The sequence below is a fragment of the Apium graveolens genome, chromosome 8, assembly GCF_009905375.1.
Source record: "Apium graveolens cultivar Ventura chromosome 8, ASM990537v1, whole genome shotgun sequence".
Taxonomy (NCBI): Eukaryota; Viridiplantae; Streptophyta; class Magnoliopsida; order Apiales; family Apiaceae; genus Apium; species Apium graveolens.
The window spans coordinates 131,958,172-131,977,699 of NC_133654.1; positions in this window are offsets into that span (position 1 = coordinate 131,958,172).

The window sequence follows — 19,528 nt, forward strand, 5'->3', positions numbered from 1 at the left end:
ACTCTTATAGGGTGCAAAGTGACTCTAATCTGCTGAAGAGTGACTTACATGGTTGATTAGAGTCAAAATATGGGCCTAAATGGACTTATATAAAAGTAGTACCAAGAGGTGGTTAAAGGATATCAAATTGCATGTATATGATGTTGTCAATTGTACCAATATATGGTGGCAAAAGACTCTTATAGGGTGCAAGGTGACTCTAATATGGTGAAGAGTGTCTTACATGGTTGATTAGAGTCAAAATATGGGCCTAAATTGACTTGTATAAAAGTGGTACCAAGAGGTGGTTAAAGGATGTCAAATTGCATGTATATGATGTTAATAGGTCAATTGTACCAATATATGGTGACAAGAGACTCTTATAGGGTGCAAAGTGACTCTAATATGGTGAAGAGTGACTTAAATGGTTGATTAGAGTCAAAATATGGCCCTAAATGGACTTGTATAAAAGTGGTACCAAGAGGTAGTTAAAGGTTGTAAAATTGAGTGTATATGATGTTAATAGGTCAATTGTACCAATATATGGTGGCAAGTGACTCTTATAGGGTGCAAAGTGACTCTAATATGGTGAAGAGAGACTTACATGGTTGATTAGAGCCAAATTGTGGCCCAAAATTAACTCGTATAACATTGGTACAAAGAGGTGATTAAAGGATGTTAAATTGCATGTAGATGATGTTAACATGTCAATTGTACCATTATATGGTGGCAAGTGACTCTTATAGGGTGCAAAGGGACTTTAATATGGTAAAGATTTACTTACATGGTTGATTAGAGTCAAAATGTCGCCCTAATTGACTTATATAAAAGTGGTACCAAGATGTGGTTAAATAATATCAAATTGAATGTATATGATGTTAATAGGTCAATTGTAACAATATATGGTGGCAAGTGACTCTTATAGGGTGTAAAGTGACTCTAATATGGTGAAGATTGACTCACATGGTTCATTAGAGCCAAAATGTTGCCCAAAATTGACTCGTATAAAAGTTGTACCAAGAGATGGTTAAAGGATGTTGAATTGCATATAGATGATGTTAATATGTCAATTGTACGAATATTGTGTGGCAAGTGACTCTTATGGGGTACAAAGTGACTCTAATATGGTGAAGAGTGACTTATATGGTTGATTAGAGTCACAATATGGCCCTAAATTGATTTGTATAAAAGTGGTACCAAGAGGTAGTTAAAGGATATCAAATTGAATGTATATGATGTTAATAGGTCAATGTTACCAATATATGGTGGCAAGTGACTCTTATAGGGTGCAAAGTGACTCTAATATGGTGAAGAGGGACTTGCATTGTTGGATAGAGCCAAAATGTGGACCAAAATTGACTCGTATAAAAGTGGTACAAAGAGGTGGTTAAAAGATGTTAAATTGCATGTAAATGATGTTAACATGTCAATTGTACCATTATATGGTTGCAAGTGACTCTTATAGGGTGCAAATTGACTCTAATATGGTTAAGAGTCACTTACATGGTTGATTAGAGTAAAAATGTGGCCTTAATTGACCTATATAAAAGTGGTACCAAGAGGTGGTTAAAGGATGTTAAATTGCATGTATATGATGTTAATAGGTCAATTGTACCAATATATGGTGGCAAGTGACTCTTATAGGGTGCAAAGTGACTCTAATATGGTTAAGAGTGACTTACATGGTTGATTAGAGCCAAAATGTTTTCCAAAATTGACTCGTCTAAAAGTGGTACCAAGAGTTGGTTAAAGGATGTTAAATAGCATGTATATGATGTTAACATGTCAATTGTACCAAGATATGGTGGCAAGTGACTCTTATAGGGTGCAAAGTGACTCTAATATGGTGAAGAGTGACTTACATGGTTGATTAGAGTCAAAATTTGGGCCTAAATGGACTTGTATAAAAGTAGTACCAAGAGGTGGTTAAAGGCTGTCAAATTGCATGTATATGATGTTAATAAGTCAATTGTACCAATATATGGTGGCAAGAGACTCTTATAGGGTGCAAATTGACTCTAATATTGTGAAGAGTGACTTACATGGTTGATTAGAGTCAAAATATGGGCCTAAATTGACCTGTATAAAAGTGGTACCAAAAGGTGGTTAAAGGATGTCAAATTGAATGTATATGATGTTAATAGGTCAATTGTACCAATATATGGTGACAAGACACTCTTATAGGGTGCAAAGTGACTCTAATAGAGTGAAGAGTGACTTACATGGTTGATTTGAGTCAAAATATGGCCCTAAATTGACTTGTATAAAAGTGGTACCAAGAGGTAGTTAAAGGTTGTAAAATTGAATGTATATGATGTTAATAGGTCAATTGTACCAATATATGGTGGCTAGTGACTCTTATAGGTTGCAAAATGACTCTAATATGGTGAAGAGGGACTTACATGGTTGATTAGAGCCAAATTGTGGCCCAAAATTAACTCATATAAAATTGGTAAAAATAGGTGGTTAAAGGATGTTAAATTGCATGTAGATGATGTTAACATATCAATTGTACCATTATATGGTGGCAAGTGACTCTTATAGTGTGCAAAGGGACTTTAATATGGTGAAGATTGACTTACATGGTTGATTAGAGTCAAAATGTGGCCCTAATTGACTTATATAAAAGTCGTACCAAGATGTGGTTAAAGAATATCAAATTGATTGTATATATTGTTAATAGGTCACTTGTAACAATATATGGTGGCAAGTGACTCTTATAGGGTGTAAAGTGACTCTAATATGGTGAAGAGTGACTCACATGGTTGATTAGAGCCAAAATGTTGCCCAAAATTGACTCGTATAAAAGTTGTACCAAGAGATGGTTAAAGGTAGTTACATTGCATATAGATGATGTTAATATATCAATTGTACATATATTGTGTGGCAAGTGACTCTTATAGGGTACAAAGTGACACTTATATGGTGAAGAGTGACTTATATGGTTGGTTAGAGTCACAATATGGCCCTAAATTGATTTGTATAAAAGTGGTACCAAGAGGTAGTTAAAGGTCAATTGTACCAATATATGGTGGCAAGTGACTCTTATAGGGTGCAAAATGACTCTAATATGGTTAAGAGTGATTTACATGGTTGATTAGAGCCAAAATGTTTCCCAAAATTGACTCGTATAAAAGTGGTACCAAGAGTTGGTTAAAGGATGTTAAATTGCATGTAGATGATGTTAACATGTCAATTGTACCAATATATGGTGGCAAGTGACTCTTATAGGGTGCAAAGTGACTCTAATATGGGGAAGGGTGACTTACATGGTTGATTAGAGTCAAAATATGGTCCTAAATTGACTTGTATAAAAGTGGTACCAAGAGGTGGTTAAAGGATGTCAAATTGCATGTATATGATGTTAACATGTCAATTGTACCAATATATGTTGGCAAGTGACTCTTATAGGGTGCAAAGTGACTCTAATATGGTGAAGAGTGACTTAAATGGTTGATTAGAGTCAAAATATGGGTCTAAATTGACTTGTATAAAAGTGGTACCAAGAGGTGGTTAAAGGATGTTAAATTGCATGTAGATGATGTTAATATGTCAATTGTACGAATATTGTGTGGCAAGTGACTATTATAGGGTATAAAGTGACTCTAATATGTTGAACAGTGACTTACACGGTTGATTAGATTCACAATATGGCCCTAAATTGACTTGTATAACAGTGGTACCAAGAGGAGGTTAAAGGATGTCAAATTGCATGTATATGATGTTAATAGGTCAATTGTACCAATATATGGTGGCAAGAGACTCTTATAGGGTGCAAAGTGTCTCTAATATGGTGAAGAGTGACTTACATGGTTGATTAGATCCAAAATGTTGCCCAAAATTGACTCGTATAAAAGTTGTACCAAGAGATGGTTGAAGGATGTTGAATTGCATATAGATGATATTAATATGTCAATTGTACGTATATTGTGTGGCAAGTGACTCTTATGGGGTACAAAGTGACTCTAATATGGTGAATAGTGACTTATATGGTTGATTAGAGTCACAATATGGCCCTAAATTGATTTGTATAAAAGTGGTACCAAGAGGTAGTTAAAGGATATCAAATTGAATGTATATGATGTTAATAGGTCAATGTTACCAATATATGGTGGCAAGTGACTCTTATAGGGTGCAAAGTGACTCTAATATGGTGAAGAGGGACTTGCATTGTTGGATAGAGCCAAAATGTGGACCAAAATTGACTCGTATAAAAGTGGTACAAAGAGGTGGTTAAAAGATGTTAAATTGCATGTAAATGATGTTAACATGTCTATTGTACCATTATATGGTTGCAAGTGACTCTTATAGGGTGCAAATTGACTCTAATATGGTTAAGAGTCACTTACATGGTTGATTAGAGTAAAAATGTGGCCTTAATTGACCTATATAAAAGTGGTACCAAGAGGTGGTTAAAGGATGTTAAATTGCATGTATATGATGTTAATAGGTCAATTGTACCAATATATGGTGGCAAGTGAATCTTATAGGGTGCAAAGTGACTCTAATATGGTGAAGAGTGACTTACATGGTTGATTCGAGTCAAAATATGGCCATAAATTGACTTGTATAAAAGTGGTACCAAGAGGTGGTGAAAGGATGTCAAATTGCATGTATATGATGTTAATAGGTCAATTGTACCAATATATGGTGTCAAGTGACTCTTATAGGGTGCAAAGTGACTCTAATATGGTTAAGAATGACTTACATGGTTGATTAGAGCCAAAATGTTTCCCAAAATTGACTCGTATAAAAGTGGTACCAAAAGGTGGTTAATGGATGTTAAATTGCATGTAGATGATGTTAACATGTCAATTGTACTAAAATATGGTGGCAAGTGACTCTTATAGGGTGCAAAGTGACTCTAATATGGTGAAGAGTGACTTACATGGTTGATTAGAGTCAAAATGTGGACCTAATTGACTTATATAAAAGTGGTACCAAGAGGTGGTTAAAGGATGTCAAATTGCATGTATATGATGTTAATAGGTCAATTGTACCATTATTTGGTTGCAAGTGACTCTTATAGGGTACAAAGTGACTCTAATATGGTTAAGAAACACTTACATGGTTGATTAGAGTCAAAATGTGGCCTTAATTGACCTATATAAAAGTGGTACCAAGAGGTGGTTAAAGGATGTTAAATTGCATGTATATGATGTTAATAGGTCAATTGTACCAATATATGGTGGCAAGTGACTCTTATAGGGTGCAAAGTGACTCTAATATGGTTAAGAGTGACTTACATGGTTGATTAGAGCCAAAATGTTTTCCAAAATTGACTCGTATAAAAGTGGTACCAAGAGTTGGTTAAAGGATGTTAAATTGCATGTAGATGATTTTAACATGTTAATTGTACCAATATATGGTGGCAAGTGACTCTTATAGGGTGCAAAGTGACTCTAATATGGTGAAGAGTGACTTACATGGTTGATTAGAGTTAAAATACGGGCCTAAATTGACTTGTATAACAGTGGTACCAAGAGGTGGTTAAAGGATGTCAAATTGCATGTATATGATGTTAATAGGTCAATTGTACCAATATATGGTGGCAAGAGACTCTTATAGGGTGCAAAGTGACTCTAATATGGTGAAGAGTGACTTACATGGTTGATTAGATCCAAAATGTTGCTCAAAATTGACTCGTATAAAAGTTGTACCAAGAGATGGTTAAAGGATGTTAAATTGCATATAGATGATGTTAATATGTCAATTGTACGAATATTGTGTGGCAAGTGACTCTTATAGGGTACAAAGTGACTCTAATATGGTGAAGAGTGACTTATATGGTTGATTAGAGTCACAATATGGCCCTAAATTGATTTGTATAAAATTGGTACCAAGAGGTAGTTAAAGGATGTCAAACTGAATGTATATGATGTTAATAGGTCAATTGTACCAATATATGGTGGCAAGTGACTCTTAAAGGGTGCAAAGTGACTCTAATATGGTGAAGAGGGACTTGTATTGTTGGATAGAGCCGAAATGTGGACCAAAATTGACTCGTATAAAAGTGGTACAAAGAGGTGGTTAAAGGATGTTAAATTGCATGTAGATGATGTTAACATGTCAATTGCACCATTATATGGTTGCAAGTGACTTTTATAGGGTGCAAAGTGACTCTAACATGGTTAAGAGTCACTTACATGGTTGATTAGAGTCAAAATGTAGCCTTAATTGACCTATATAAAAGTGGTACCAAGAGGTTGTTAAAGGATGTTAAATTGCATGTATATGATGTTAATAGGTCAATTGTACCAATATATGGTGGCAACTGACTCTTATAGGGTGCAATGTGACTCTAATATGGTTAATAGTGACTTACATGGTTGATTAGAGCCAAAATGTTTTCCAAAATTGACTCGTATAAAAGTGGTACCAAGAGTTGGTTAAAGGATGTTAAATTGCATGTAGATGATGTTAACATGTCAATTGTACCATTATATGGTTGCAAGAGACTCTTATAGGGTGCAAAGTGACTCTAATATGGTGAAGAGTGACTTACATGGTTGATTAGAGTCAAAATATGGGCCTAAATGGACTTATATAAAAGTAGTACCAAGAGGTGGTTAAAGGATATCAAATTGCATGTATATGATGTTGTCAATTGTACCAATATATGGTGGCAAAAGACTCTTATAGGGTGCAAGGTGACTCTAATATGGTGAAGAGTGTCTTACATGGTTGATTAGAGTCAAAATATGGGCCTAAATTGACTTTTATAAAAGTGGTACCAAGAGGTGGTTAAAGGATGTCAAATTGCATGTATATGATGTTAATAGGTCAATTGTACCAATATATGGTGACAAGAGACTCTTATAGGGTGCAAAGTGACTCTAATATGGTGAAGAGTGACTTAAATGATTGATTAGAGTCAAAATATGGCCCTAAATGGACTTGTATAAAAGTGGTACCAAGAGGTAGTTAAAGGTTGTAAAATTGAGTGTATATGATGTTAATAGATCAATTGTACCAATATATGGTGGCAAGTGACTCTTATAGGGTGCAAAGTGACTCTAATATGGTGAAGAGAGACTTACATGGTTGATTAGAGCCAAATTGTGGCCCAAAATTAACTCGTATAACATTGGTACAAAGAGGTGGTTAAAGGATGTTAAATTGCATGTAGATGATGTTAACATGTCAATTGTACCATTATATGGTGGCAAGTGACTCTTATAGGGTGCAAAGGGACTTTAATATGGTAAAGATTTACTTACATGGTTGATTAGAGTCAAAATGTCGCCCTAATTGACTTATATAAAAGTGGTACCAAGATGTGGTTAAATAATATCAAATTGAATGTATATGATGTTAATAGGTCAATTGTAACAATATATGGTGGCAAGTGACTCTTATAGGGTGTAAAGTGACTCTAATATGGTGAAGATTGACTCACATGGTTGATTAGAGCCAAAATGTTGCCCAAAATTGACTCGTATAAAAGTTGTACCAAGAGATGGTTAAAGGATGTTGAATTGCATATAGATGATGTTAATATGTCAATTGTACGAATATTGTGTGGCAAGTGACTCTTATGGGGTACAAAGTGACTCTAATATGGTGAAGAGTGACTTATATGGTTGATTAAAGTCACAATATGGCCCTAAATTGATTTGTATAAAAGTGGTACCAAGAGGTAGTTAAAGGATATCAAATTGAATGTATATGATGTTAATAGGTCAATGTTACCAATATATGGTGGCAAGTGACTCTTATAGGGTGCAAAGTGACTCTAATATGGTGAAGAGGGACTTGCATTGTTGGATAGAGCCAAAATGTGGACCAAAATTGACTCGTATAAAAGTGGTACAAAGAGGTGGTTAAAAGATGTTAAATTGCATGTAAATGATGTTAACATGTCAATTGTACCATTATATGGTTGCAAGTGACTCTTATAGGGTGCAAATTGACTCTAATATGGTTAAGAGTCACTTACATGGTTGATTAGAGTAAAAATGTGGCCTTAATTGACCTATATAAAAGTGGTACCAAGAGGTGGTTAAAGGATGTTAAATTGCATGTATATGATGTTAATAGGTCAATTGTACCAATATATGGTGGCAAGTGACTCTTATAGGGTGGAAAGTGACTCTAATATGGTTAAGAGTGACTTACATGGTTGATTAGAGCCAAAATGTTTTCCAAAATTGACTCGTCTAAAAGTGGTACCAAGAGTTGGTTAAAGGATGTTAAATTGCATGTAGATGATGTTAACATGTCAATTGTACCAAGATATGGTGGCAAGTGACTCTTATAGGGTGCAAAGTGACTCTAATATGGGGAAGAGTGACTTACATGGTTGATTAGAGTCAAAATATGGTCCTAAATTGACTTGTATAAAAGTGGTACCAAGAGGTGGTTAAAGGATGTCAAATTGCATGTATATGATGTTAACATGTCAATTGTACCAATATATGGTGGCAAGTGACTCTTATAGGGTGCAAAGTGACTCTAATATGGTGAAGAGTGACTTACATGGTTGATTAGAGTCAAAATATGGGTCTAAATTGACTTGTATAAAAGTGGTACCAAGAGGTGGTTAAAGGATGTTAAATTGCATGTAGATGATGTTAATATGTCAATTGTACGAATATTGTGTGGCAAGTGACTATTATAGGGTATAAAGTGACTCTAATATGTTGAACAGTGACTTACACGGTTGATTAGAGTCACAATATGGCCCTAAATTGACTTGTATAAAAGTGGTACCAAGAGGTAGTTAAAGGATGTCAAATAGAATGTATATGATGTTAATAGGTCAATTGTACCAATATATGGTGGCAAATGACTCTTATAGGGTGAAAACTGACTCTAATATGGTGAAGAGGGACTTATATTGTTGAATAGAGCCAAAATGTGGACCAAAATTGACTCGTATAAAAGTGGTATAAAGAGGTGGTTAAAGGATGTTAAATTGCATGCAAATGATGTTAACATGTCAATTGTACCATTATATGGTGGCAAGGGACTCTTATTTGGTGCAAAGTGACTCTAATATGGTGAAGAGTGACTTACATGGTTGATTGGAGTTAAAATACGGGCCTAAATTGACTTTTATAACAGTGGTACCAAGAGGTGGTTAAAGGATGTCAAATTGCATGTATATGATGTTAATAGGTCAATTGTACCAATATATGGTGGCAAGAGACTCTTATAGGGTGCAAAGTGACTCTAATATGGTGAAGAGTGACTTACATGGTTGATTAGATCCAAAATGTTGCTCAAAATTGACTCGTATAAAAGTTGTACCAAGAGATGGTTAAAGGATGTTAAATTGCATATAGATGATGTTAATATGTCAATTGTACGAATATTGTGTGGCAAGTGACTCTTATAGGGTACAAAGTGACTCTAATATGGTGAAGAGTGACTTATATGGTTGATTAGAGTCACAATATGGCCCTAAATTGATTTGTATAAAATTGGTACCAAGAGGTAGTTAAAGGATGTCAAACTGAATGTATATGATGTTAATAGGTCAATTGTACCAATATATGGTGGCAAGTGACTCTTAAAGGGTGCAAAGTGACTCTAATATGGTGAAGAGGGACTTGCATTGTTGGATAGAGCCGAAATGTGGACCAAAATTGACTCGTATAAAAGTGGTACAAAGAGGTGGTTAAAGGATGTTAAATTGCATGTAGATGATGTTAACATGTCAATTGCACCATTATATGGTTGCAAGTGACTCTTATAGGGTGCAAAGTGACTCTAACATGGTTAAGAGTCACTTACATGGTTGATTAGAGTCAAAATGTGGCCTTAATTGACCTATATAAAAGTGGTACCAAGAGGTTGTTAAAGGATGTTAAATTGCATGTATATGATGTTAATAGGTCAATTGTACCAATATATGGTGGCAACTGACTCTTATAGGGTGCAATGTGACTCTAATATGGTTAATAGTGACTTACATGGTTGATTAGAGCCAAAATGTTTTCCAAAATTGACTCGTATAAAAGTGGTACCAAGAGTTGGTTAAAGGATGTTAAATTACATGTAGATGATGTTAACATGTCAATTGTACCAATATATGGTGGCAAAAGACTCTTATAGGGTGCAAAGTGACTCTAATATGGTGAAGAGTGACTTACATGGTTGATTAGAGTCAAAATATGGGCCTAAATGGACTTATATAAAAGTAGTACCAAGAGGTGGTTAAAGGATATCAAATTGCATGTATATGATGTTGTCAATTGTACCAATATATGGTGGCAAAAGACTCTTATAGGGTGCAAGGTGACTCTAATATGGTGAAGAGTGTCTTACATGGTTGATTAGAGTCAAAATATGGGCCTAAATTGACTTGTATAAAAGTGGTACCAAGAGGTGGTTAAAGGATGTCAAATTGCATGTATATGATGTTAATAGGTCAATTGTACCAATATATGGTGACAAGAGACTCTTATAGGGTGCAAAGTGACTCTAATATGGTGAAGAGTGACTTAAATGGTTGATTAGAGTCAAAATATGGCCCTAAATGGACTTGTATAAAAGTGGTACCAAGAGGTAGTTAAAGGTTGTAAAATTGAGTGTATATGATGTTAATAGATCAATTGTACCAATATATGGTGGCAAGTGACTCTTATAGGGTGCAAAGTGACTCTAATATGCTGAAGAGAGACTTACATGGTTGATTAGAGCCAAATTGTGGCCCAAAATTAACTCGTATAACATTGGTACAAAGAGGTGGTTAAAGGATGTTAAATTGCATGTAGATGATGTTAACATGTCAATTGTACCATTATATGGTGGCAAGTGACTCTTATAGGGTGCAAAGGGACTTTAATATGGTAAGGATTTACTTACATGGTTGATTAGAGTCAAAATGTCGCCCTAATTGACTTATATAAAAGTGGTACCAAGATGTGGTTAAATAATATCAAATTGAATGTATATGATAATAATAGGTCAATTGTAACAATATATGGTGGCAAGTGACTCTTATAGGGTGTAAAGTGACTCTAATATGGTGAAGATTGACTCACATGGTTGATTAGAGCCAAAATGTTGCCCAAAATTGACTCGTATAAAAGTTGTACCAAGAGATGGTTAAAGAATGTTGAATTGCATATAGATGATGTTAATATGTCAATTGTACGAATATTGTGTGGCAAGTGACTCTTATGGGATACAAAGTGACTCTAATATGGTGAAGAGTGACTTATATGGTTGATTAAAGTCACAATATGGCCCTAAATTGATTTGTATAAAAGTGGTACCAAGAGGTAGTTAAAGGATATCAAATTGAATGTATATGATGTTAATAGGTCAATGTTACCAATATATGGTGGCAAGTGACTCTTATAGGGTGCAAAGTGACTCTAATATGGTGAAGAGGGACTTGCATTGTTGGATAGAGCCAAAATGTGGACCAAAATTGACTCGTATAAAAGTGGTACAAAGAGGTGGTTAAAAGATGTTAAATTGCATGTAAATGATGTTAACATGTCAATTGTACCATTATATGGTTGCAAGTGACTCTTATAGGGTGCAAATTGACTCTAATATGGTTAAGAGTCACTTACATGGTTGATTAGAGTAAAGATGTGGCCTTAATTGACCTATATAAAAGTGGTACCAAGAGGTGGTTAAAAGATGTTAAATTGCATGTATATGATGTTAATAGGTCAATTGTACCAATATATGGTGGCAAGTGACTCTTATAGGGTGCAAAGTGACTCTAATATGGTTAAGAGTGACTTACATGGTTGATTAGAGCCAAAATGTTTTCCAAAATTGACTCGTCTAAAAGTGGTACCAAGAGTTGGTTAAAGGATGTTAAATTGCATGTAGATGATGTTAACATGTCAATTGTACCATGATATGGTGGCAAGTGACTCTTATAGGGTGCAAAGTGACTCTAATATGGGGAAGAGTGACTTACATGGTTGATTAGAGTCAAAATATGGTCCTAAATTGACTTGTACAAAAGTGGTACCAAGAGGTGGTTAAAGGATGTCAAATTGCATGTATATGATGTTAACATGTCAATTGTACCAATATATGGTGGCAAGTGACTTATAGGGTGCAAAGTGACTCTAATATGGTGAAGAGTGACTTACATGGTTGATTAGAGTCAAAATATGGGTCTAAATTGACTTGTATAAAAGTGGTACCAAGAGGTGGTTAAAGGATGTTAAATTGCATGTAGATGATGTTAATATGTCAATTGTACCAATATTGTGTGGCAAGTGACTATTATAGGGTATAAAGTGACTCTAATATGTTGAACAATGACTTACACGGTTGATTAGAGTCACAATATGGCCCTAAATTGACTTGTATAAAAGTGGTACCAAGAGGTAGTTAAAGGATGTCAAATAGAATGTATATGATGTTAATAGGTCAATTGTACCAATATATGGTGGCAAATGACTCTTATAGGGTGAAAACTGACTCTAATATGGTGAAGAGGGACTTACATTGTTGAATAGAGCCAAAATGTGGACCAAAATTGACTCGTATAAAAGTGGTATAAAGAGGTGGTTAAAGGATGTTAAATTGCATGTAAATGATGTTAACATGTCAATTGTACCATTATATGGTGGCAAGGGACTCTTATTTGGTGCAAAGTGATTCTAATATGGTGAAGAGTGACTTACATGGTTGATTAGAGTCAAAATATGGCCATAAATTGACTTGTATAAAAGTGGTACCAAGAGGTGGTTAAAGGATGTCAAATTGCATGTATATGATGTTAATAGGTCAATTGTACCAATATATGGTGTCAAGTGACTCTTATAGGGTGCAAAGTGACTCTAATATGGTTAAGAGTGACTTACATGGTTGATTAGAGCCAAAATGTTTCCCAAAATTGACTCGTATAAAAGTGGTACCAAAAGGTGGTTAATGGATGTTAAATTGCATGTAGATGATGTTAACATGTCAATTATACCAAAATATGGTGGCAAGTGACTCTTATAGGATGCATAGTGACTCTAATATGGTGAAGGGTGACTTACATGGTTGATTAGAGTTAAAATATGGGCCTAAATTGACTTGTATAACAGTGGTACCAAGAGGAGGTTAAAGGATGTCAAATTGCATGTATATGATGTTAATAGGTCAATTATACCAATATATGGTGGCAAGAGACTCTTATAGGGTGCAAAGTGTCTCTAATATGGTGAAGAGTGACTTACATGGTTGATTAGATCCAAAATGTTGCCCAAAATTGACTCGTATAAAAGTTGTACCAAGAGATGGTTGAAGGATGTTAAATTGCATATAGATGATGTTAATATGTCAATTGAACGAATATTTTGTGGCAAGTGACTCTTATAGGGTACAAAGTGACTCTAATATGGTGAAGAGTGACTTATATGGTTGATTAGAGTCACAATATGGCCCTAAATTGATTTGTATAAAATTGGTACCAAGAGGTAGTTAATGGATTTCAAATTGCATGTAGATGATGTTAACATGTCAATTGTACCAAAATATGGTGGCAAGTGACTCTTATAGGGTGCAAAGTGACTCTAATATGGTGAATAGTGACTTACATGGTTGATTAGAGTCAAAATGTGGACCTAATTGACTTATATAAAAGTGGTACCAAGAGGTGGTTAAAGGATGTCAAATTACATGTATATGATGTTAATAGGTCAATTGTACCATTATATGGTTGCAAGTGACTCTTATAGGGTACAAAGTGACTCTAATATGGTTAAGAGTCACTTACATGGTTGATTAGAGTCAAAATGTGGCCTTAATTGACCTATATAAAAGTGGTACCAAGAGGTGGTTAAAGGATGTTAAATTGCATGTATATAATGTTAATAGGTCAATTGTACCAATATATGGTGGCAAGTGACTCTTATAGGGTGCAAAGTGACTCTAATATGGTTAAGAGTGACTTACATGGTTGATTAGAGCTAAAATGTTTCCCAAAATTGACTCGTATAAAAGTGGTACCAAGAGTTGGTTAAAGGATGTTAAATTGCATGTAGATGATGTTAACATGTCAATTGTGTGACGGCCTCAACCCCGGGGTCAGGAGTTGACGTCATCAACAATCACCATAACAAACATAATATAAACAATTCCAAGATAGAATATAAATACGACCCCTAATTCCAAGATCTTTTCCAGGTTTAAGTATGACTTAGGTTACTCAACTAACACAACTCAAATTACCTTACACAATCCTGACCACTAATTTAATGTAGCAACTCAACAGACCTCATCTGGTCTGAATGCAACTACCTCAGAGGAGGCTGACACGAAAGGAACTGGAACTCTGCCCTGACTACCACTGAAGAATCTCCTAGGTATCTGCAATACATATATAAAACATTTTGCAAGGGTGAGCAATCAATTGCTCAGCAGTACCACTATATGAATAATAATCAAAAACAGTTTATGATAAACAATTATAAGAACAGAAATCATAACTTGCTAGAAACAAGTAAAACATGTGTGAACTGGATATCAAAACTAGCATGCTCTGTAAAACCAAATCATTAGTTGTGTGCTGTGCATAAATATCAATTTAAATTTTAGCATGCTTCTTTCGTTTTCAAATCTTCTGTCCCATCGCAAGACCCATAAAACCATTTATCCCGTTACGGGGACCCAAAATCATTTGTTCCGTTACGGAAACCATAAAACTTATCCCATCACAGGATCTATAAAACTTGTCCCATCACAGGATCTATAAAACTTGTCCCATCACAGGACCTATAAAACTTGTTCCTCTCCGGGAACCTCAAAATCACTTGCTCAGATATAAAATTATTGGATGATCCCTGGTGAGACAGCTGATCAGGCTATCCTATGAAACTTGTTCCGGAACTCAGAGACTAGCTAGGTCTCTATCACGCTGGGCTGGTGGTTATGACAGGGTGCGCAACCACTTCGCCTCTTACGCTAACTTCCAGGCCGTTACGGGCCTTCTGCGCACACTCATCCAATTATCTGATCATTTTTATCCAGTTTTCCAAATCACTTACCTATCTCTTATCAAAACAATTATAACATAGCACATTTTCCAAAACATTTTCATTTTATTCAGAACTTAGAGATAGGCATTTTCAGAAGTTACTTTTCCCCCAAAACACAAGTTAACAAAATAATTTGAATCCAGGGGATACGTAACTTAAATCGTTCTGTTCCAGTACGTAATTTAAATCAACAATTATTCATATATACTGAACCGTAAAAGATTTGTTCAGGGGTACTTGCCTTGCAGAGCTTTACAACTAATACCGATTGACCTTGAGCCGACACGGACACTCAGGCTTTAACGTCTAACCACTAGATTACCCTGGATTTGACTTCAACACTCAGGTCCTTCGATTGGAACCTTACTGAGCTCGTCGACTGTCCACTAGGCTATCCAACATCAACTCTTGGGCTTTCCGACTAGCACCGGAAAGAGACTGGAATCACGGTGGCGGCCGGAGAGCAGGCGGCAGCAACACAGGGTATAAGGGGGAGAAGAAAACGAAGGGGAGAAAGAGAGATTATGAGAGAGAGAGAGAAGAAAGGGAGAGAGAGAGAGAATCAGAAAATTTGAGGGAGCGAGAGAGAGATACCACGAGAGAAAAGAGAGGCGGCGAGTCGAGGGGAAGGGGGTGCAGGGATGAAATTGGGGATTTTGTCCCCCCCCTTTTTTTTTGATATTATTCTGACTCGCACCGCACTTACTGATTTTAACGAATAATTTTCGAGTAACAACACCCCGAAAATTTATCAGAACAAATTTAAAATTCTCAAGATAATTTAAAACTAATACTCTAAAATTATCGCAATAATTAACAATTAACTAAACAAAATTTCAAGATTTTTAAAGAATTTTTAAGACGTATACTGGATCTGCATTTTTACAATTAAATGAAATAACGCGCGGGTCAAATAAATCCCAAAAATCTCCAAAATAATTTTAAAATTCTCGGAATATTCTAACTTTATAAAAATATGAATTTCGTAATTTTTTAAGAATTCAGGTATTAAATACTGATTTTACAATTAAATGAAATCAGAAAATCATTTAAAGATAAATAAATGATAAAATATCGATTTGTAAATTTTAAAAACTCCTAAAATAATTAATAAAATTATGAAGCCATAAAAATGATTTTAGGGATAACCCAAGTATTTATGGAAATAAATTTTGAATAAAATCACCTTTAATTATAAAAGTGACACAACACAACTTCACAACGAATTATACAATTAATACACGAACACCAACGATCACGCATAATTAATTAAAATATGAACAAAAATAATATCCAGCTGACAGAACCCACAAACCTATTTTATTTATGCAATTATTTAATAATTGCACATTTAAACAATATAAAAATATACGAGTCGTTATAAATTGTACCAATATATGGTGGCAAGTGACTCTTATAGGGTGCAAAGTGACTCTAATATGGTGAAGAGTGACTTACATGGTTGATTAGAGTTAAAATACGGGCCTAAATTGACTTGTATAACAGTGGTACCAAGAGGTGGTTAAAGGATGTCAAATTGCATGTATATGATGTTAATAGGTCAATTATACCAATATATGGTGGCAAGAGACTCTTATAGGGTGCAAAGTGACTCTAATATGGTGAAGAGTGACTTACATGGTTGATTAGATCCAAAATGTTGCTCAAAATTGACTCGTATAAAAGTTGTACCAAGAGATGGTTAAAGGATGTTAAATTGCATATAGATGATGTTAATAGGTCAATTGTACCAATATATGGTGGCAACTGACTCTTATAGGGTGCAATGTGACTCTAATATGGTTAATAGTGACTTACATGGTTGATTAGAGCCAAAATGTTTTCCAAAATTGACTCGTATAAAAGTGGTACCAAGAGTTGGTTAAAGGATGTTAAATTGCATGTAGATGATGTTAACATGTCAATTGTACCAATATATGGTGGCAAGAGACTCTTATAGGGTGCAAAGTGACTCTAATATGGTGAAGAGTGACTTACATGGTTGATTAGAGTCAAAATATGGGCCTAAATGGACTTATATAAAAGTAGTACCAAGAGGTGGTTAAAGGATATCAAATTGCATGTATATGATGTTGTCAATTGTACCAATATATGGTGGCAAAAGACTCTTATAGGGTGCAAGGTGACTCTAATATGGTGAAGAGTGTCTTACATGGTTGATTATAGTCAAAATATGGGCCTAAATTGACTTGTATAAAAGTGGTACCAAGAGGTGGTTAAAGGATGTCAAATTGCATGTATATGATGTTAATAGGTCAATTGTACCAATATATGGTGACAAGAGACTCTTATAGGGTGCAAAGTGACTCTAATATGGTGAAGAGTGACTTAAATGGTTGATTAGAGTCAAAATATGGCCCTAAATGGACTTGTATAAAAGTGGTACCAAGAGGTAGTTAAAGGTTGTAAAATTGAGTGTATATGATGTTAATAGGTCAATTGTACCAATATATGGTGGCAAGTGACTCTTATATGGTGCAAAGTGACTCTAATATGGTGAAGAGAGACTTACATGGTTGATTAGAGCCAAATTGTGGCCCAAAATTAACTCGTATAACATTGGTACAAAGAGGTGGTTAAAGGATGTTAAATTGCATGTAGATGATGTTAACATGTCAATTGTACCATTATATGGTGGCAAGTGACTCTTATAGGGTGCAAAGGGACTTTAATATGGTAAAGATTTACTTACATGGTTGATTAGAGTCAAAATGTCGCCCTAATTGACTTATATAAAAGTGGTACCAAGATGTGGTTAAATAATATCAAATTGAATGTATATGATGTTAATAGGTCAATTGTAACAATATATGGTGGCAAGTGACTCTTATAGGGTGTAAAGTGACTCTAATATGGTGAAGATTGACTCACATGGTTCATTAGAGCCAAAATGTTGCCCAAAATTGACTCGTATAAAAGTTGTACCAAGAGATGGTTAAAGGATGTTGAATTGCATATAGATGATGTTAATATGTCAATTGTACGAATATTGTGTGGCAAGTGACTCTTATGGGGTACAAAGTGACTCTAATATGGTGAAGAGTGACTTATATGGCTGATTAGAGTCACAATATGGCCCTAAATTGATTTGTATAAAAGTGGTACCAAGAGGTAGTTAAAGGATATCAAATTGAATGTATATGATGTTAATAGGTCAATGTTACCAATATATGGTGGCAAGTGACTTTTATAGGGTGCAAAGTGACTCTAATATGGTGAAGAGGGACTTGCATTGTTGGATAGAGCCAAAATGTGGACCAAAATTGACTCGTATAAAAGTGGTACAAAGAGGTGGTTAAAAGATGTTAAATTGCATGTAAATGATGTTAACATGTCAATTGTACCATTATATGGTTGCAAGTGACTCTTATAGGGTGCAAATTAACTCTAATATGGTTAAGAGTCACTTACATGGTTGATTAGAGTAAAAATGTGGCCTTAATTGACCTATATAAAAGTGGTACCAAGAGGTGGTTAAAGGATGTTAAATTGCATGTATATGATGTTAATAGGTCAATTGTACCAATATATGGTGGCAAGTGACTCTTATAGGGTGCAAAGTGACTCTAATATGGTTAAGAGTGACTTACATGGTTGATCCGAGCCAAAATGTTTTCCAAAATTGACTCGTCTAAAAGTGGTACCAAGAGTTGGTTAAAGGATGTTAAATTGCATGTAGATGATGTTAACATGTCAATTGTACCAAGATATGGTGGCAAGTGACTCTTATAGGGTGCAAAGTGACTCTAATATGGTGAAGAGTGACTTACATGGTTGATTAGAGTCAAAATTTGGGCCTAAATGGACTTGTATAAAAGTAGTACCAAGAGGTGGTTAAAGGATGTCAAATTGCATGTATATGATGTTAATAAGTCAATTGTACCAATATATGGTGGCAAGAGACTCTTATAGGGTGCAAATTGACTCTAATATTGTGAAGAGTGACTTACATGGTTGATTCGAGTCAAAATATGGGCCTAAATTGACTTGTATAAAAGTGGTACCAAGAGGTGGTTAAAGGATGTCAAATTGAATGTATATGATGTTAATAGGTCAATTGTACCAATATATGGTGACAAGACACTCTTATAGGGTGCAAAGTGACTCTAATAGGGTGAAGAATGACTTACATGGTTGATTTGAGTCAAAATATGGCCCTAAATTGACTTGTATAAAAGTGATACCAAGAGGTAGTTAAAGGTTGTAAAATTGAATGTATATGATGTTAATAGGTCAATTGTACCAATATATGGTGGCTAGTGACTCTTATAGGTTGCAAAATGACTCTAATATGGTGAAGAGGGACTTACATGGTTGATTAGAGCCAAATTGTGGCCCAAAATTAACTCATATAAAATTGGTAAAAATAGGTGGTTAAAGGATGTTAAATTGCATGTAGATGATGTTAACATATCAATTGTACCATTATATGGTGGCAAGTGACTCTTATAGTGTGCAAAGGGACTTTAATATGGTGAAGATTGACTTACATGGTTGATTAGAGTCAAAATGTGGCCCTAATTGACTTATATAAAAGTCGTACCAAGATGTGGTTAAAGAATATCAAATTGATTGTATAT